This window comes from Anomaloglossus baeobatrachus, unplaced genomic scaffold, assembly GCF_048569485.1.
Source record: "Anomaloglossus baeobatrachus isolate aAnoBae1 unplaced genomic scaffold, aAnoBae1.hap1 Scaffold_125, whole genome shotgun sequence".
NCBI classification, from domain to species: domain Eukaryota; kingdom Metazoa; phylum Chordata; class Amphibia; order Anura; family Aromobatidae; genus Anomaloglossus; species Anomaloglossus baeobatrachus.
The window spans coordinates 609,969-614,360 of NW_027441895.1; positions in this window are offsets into that span (position 1 = coordinate 609,969).

The window sequence follows — 4,392 nt, forward strand, 5'->3', positions numbered from 1 at the left end:
GCCCCACATCGGGCTCTGCGCCACACACACACACACACACACACACACACACACACACAACGCATGCACGCACACATCGGGCTCTGCGCCACACACACACACACACATCGGGCTCTGCGCCACACACATACACACACACACAAACACACACACATCGGGCTCTGCGCCACACACATCAGGCTCTGCAACCCTCCCCCACACACACACACACACACAAACGGCGCTCTGTAGCGACCTCCCCCTCACCATCGTTCTGTACCGACCCCTACCCCCATAGGGAACACATGTAGGCTACATTCACATGACCGTTCCATTTTTGCGGTCCGCAAAAAATGGCCAATTTTTTCACGGATACATCCGTGTCCTCCTTTTTTTTGCGGACCGCAAAAAACGGAAGCAGCAAGAAAGATAAATAGATGAGTAGATATAGAGATGAATAGATAGATATAGAGACAGAGAGATAGAGGGATGAATGAATGAACAGAGGGTTAGACAGATAGATAGACAGATAGATAGATAAATAGATAGATAGATAGATACATAGATAGATAGATGAGAAAGACATATAATGTCCTACCCCCCTGCATATTCTAAGCTGGCACCCTTTAGTGACTTTCATGTGGCACTAAAGTGTGCTTAGCCTTGTATTTATCCAAAAAATAAATAAAAAATAATTTAAAAAAAAACATACTTTTGTAGCCAGCTAGGGTAAAGCAGATGGTTGCAGCCTGCAAACCACAGCTGGCAGCTTCACCTTGGCTGGTAATCCAAAACAGAGGGCACCCCACGCTGTTATTTTAAATTAAATAAATAGTTTAAAATAAAAAACATGGGGTCCCCCCCAAATTGGATCACCAGCCAAGTTAAAGCAGACAGCAGTGGTCTGGTATTCTCAGACTAGGGAGGCCCACTGTTATTGGACACTCCCCAGCCTAAAAATAGCAGGCCACAGCCGCCCCAGAAGTGGCACATCCATTAGATGTGCCAATCCTGGTGCTTCGCCCCAACTCACCAACTCATCCCGTGCCCTGGTGCGGTGGCAAACGGGGTAATATATGGGGTTGATGACAAATGTGTAATGTCACCTGGCATCAAGCCCTGGGGTTAGTGATGTCACGCGTCTATCAGATATCCGACATCACAAACCCAGTCAGTAATAAAAAAAAAAAAACAAAAAAAATAGTTTTATTTGAAAAAACACTCCTCAAAACATTCCCTCATTCACCAATTTATTCAAAAGAAAAACAAATCCAGGTCCGGCATAATCCAATAAGGGGGTCCCATGACGATCCATACCATAGTCAATGTCCCAGTCAATGAAGAACAGAATGTTCCTCATTGGCTGGGAGAGTAATGCAGTGACCTGAGCTAACATCAATAGCCCAGGTCACTGCAGGGGATGCCGAGCGCTGCTATCAGGAGGTTAGATGAAATCATTACCTGCGGTGACGATCTTCGCTTCACTCCTGTCAGATCTGTCCCTGACTTCTATGCCCACCGCGTTCTCAGCAGTATCGCCCGAGACGTCACCGCTAGTGACGTGAGAACGCAGCGGCATAGAAGGCACTGACAGCGCTGACAGGAGTGAAGCCAAGATCGTCACAGCAGGCAATGATGTCATCTAACATCCCTGCCTGCGCTGCAATGTGAGAGGCTGCTGAGCCTGCAATGAAGGCAGCCGCGGGGCTGGAGCGGGACACAGACTGCACGGGCACTCCTGCTATCCTGAGCAGGGGGCCTGGTGCTGGCGGTGACACCGTGGGCGGGGAGAGTACGGGGTGCGGAGGAATGTGTGGGAGGGTGCAGGGAAGAGGGGCGGGGACTCCACACACTGTACCCGCCCAGCAGGGCGGCAACATGCAGTTCCAAATTTGCATGTCAACATGGTCCTGCCCATGTTGACATGAAATGACCGAAGCAGCAAAATCGCGGCAGGAGCGATCACATGACCGCTCTGAGCCGGGGGAGAAAGGCTGACAGCAGGGCAGGTAAGTGGTCACTAGCTACTTACCTGCCCCAATAGGGTAATAATGAAGAAAAGTCAAAATAAGCCGGATAACCCCTTTAATTATAAAGGCCATAGATCAGAGGTTAGAGGTGGTAACCTATTTAAGGCCCTTGCGCAACTTGAGTCATTGGATTTATAGATTGGACACAAGGACTCCTATTGGGCTCAATGAGAGCTTTGACTGTTTTCTTTAATTGGGTATTTTTATGTGGTGTGAGAATGGGACTGTTTGTGTTAAATTATTTTTAATTGTTTCTTTTTCTTTTTATCCATAATTTAGAGATCTGTATATGCTAAAACCATACCTGTGGTGGTCTGCAAATTTTGAGGTACTTCACTCGACCCGCTCAGTGACTTAGATGTTGACTTTGATTGGGTCTTTTCCCTGAATGAAGTGCCTATGAGAAAATAAGAAAAAAGATTATTATCTAAGAAAAGTGGAGAAAAACATTGTACAACAATTTAATTATAGTTAGGATACAACTAATATTTAATATATTTACTCAATAATTTAGTTTTTTGCATTTCTTGATTTTGCTTGCCTTATGGCATGTCATTTTTAATTTTGCATATAATATTTCTGTTTACACAACAACATGAACACTATGCACTTTTTTTGTTTGTCTATTGATTAGTTATGGACAGACCCGGACTCTAAAATTTAGAATCCGAGAGGTTTTAAAAATACCCGAGTACCGGACCCGGGCCTGGAGTTCTCAGGGAACTCCGGATAATGATCCGGAACCTTTGGAAATAATAAATAAAAAAAGGAAAAATAAAGAAAATAAGAATAAAGCATGCGCGTCATAACAATAACAGCCCACAGCCACTCAGGATTGTCACATCCATTAGATGTGACAATCCTGACACTTTACCCGATTCCCCTGGTGCGGTGGCAATCAGGCTAATAAGGGGTTAATAACAGCTCACATCTGCCACTAAGCCCTAGATTAGCAATGGCAGGGTCTATGAAAACCCTACCCACATTACTAATCTGTAAGTGAACACAAAATAAGATAAAAACAACACCCTCTTTCACTCCTTTATTAACCCCAAAAACACCCAGGTCAAATGTAATCCACACGAGGTCCCATAACGATTCCAGCTCTGCTACATCTGAAGTGACAGCGCGTGGGCATAGAATATGACCACCCGCTGTGATCTTAAGGCAGAGAATGAGTCGCAGCGATGTGTGGTGACGTAACTTAGGTTATTTGCGGTCACAGCTGGAGGTGCCCATTGTCATCCACCTATGATCGCAGGTAACCTGACCTCAAGTGACCTCATTGAACTGAGTGACCACTACTGGGTTGGGTTTGTTATTCGGTATGAATACACAAATGTAGAAATGATTGGATTTGCACAATCCGAACCCGAATATTTTAGCATTCGCCCATATCTAGTCATCACTAATGATAATTTTAAGGATGTCTAAAACTGATCAACTGGGAAAAGGTTGTTGCATTACTCGTAAATCAAATGCCATGTCCTTCTTCAATTTGTCCAATTATTAATACCAGGTTTTGGTTAAAATGAGGCTACCATTTCAAGGTTCATTTTTCATCAAGGAGAAACTACGCTGAAAATCTATCTTTTGAATCATGTGCATTGAATATTTTTTTGGTATGGTATCAGAGGACTCAGGAAGGAAAAATGTATGTAACAAAATTAAAACATTGTCGTCCATTTGGCTTATCCCTAATCTATTAATTTTACATCTAGGTGGTAAGATAGATGACATCTTTATTATCTGGAGAAGTACCGGTCCTGAACTGCAGAGCTTCATGACTTGGTTGAACAATAACCCATATAACATCAAACTAACCTATAAGGCAGATCGGGAGGCAATTGATTTTCTGGACTATAATATAAAAATGGGGTACCAGACAAAAAAGGGTACTCCACGGGTACAATTATTATCAACAAGTAAGAGGGAAGAATCTTTTCTCTTTCGTTTCATTGGGGGACACAGGACCGTGGGTTATGCTGCTGCTGTCACTAGGAGGCTGACACTAAGTAGACAAAAAGAAGGGAATTTTGTTACTTACCGTAAATTCCTTTTCTTCTAGCTCCTATTGGGAGACCCAGACGATTGGTGTATAGCTACTGCCTCCGGAGGCCACACAAAGCATTACACTAAAAAGTGTAAGGCCCCTCCCCTTCTGGCTATACACCCCCCGTGCGATCACGGGCTGCTCAGTTTTAGTGCTAAAGCAAGAAGGAGGAAAGCCAATAACTGGTTCAAACAAATTCACTCCGAAGTAACATCGGAGAACTGAAAACCGTTCAACATGAACAACATGTGTACCCGAAAACAACCAAAAATCCCGAAGGACAACAGGGCGGGTGCTGGGTCTCCCAATAGGAGCTAGAAGAAAAGGAAT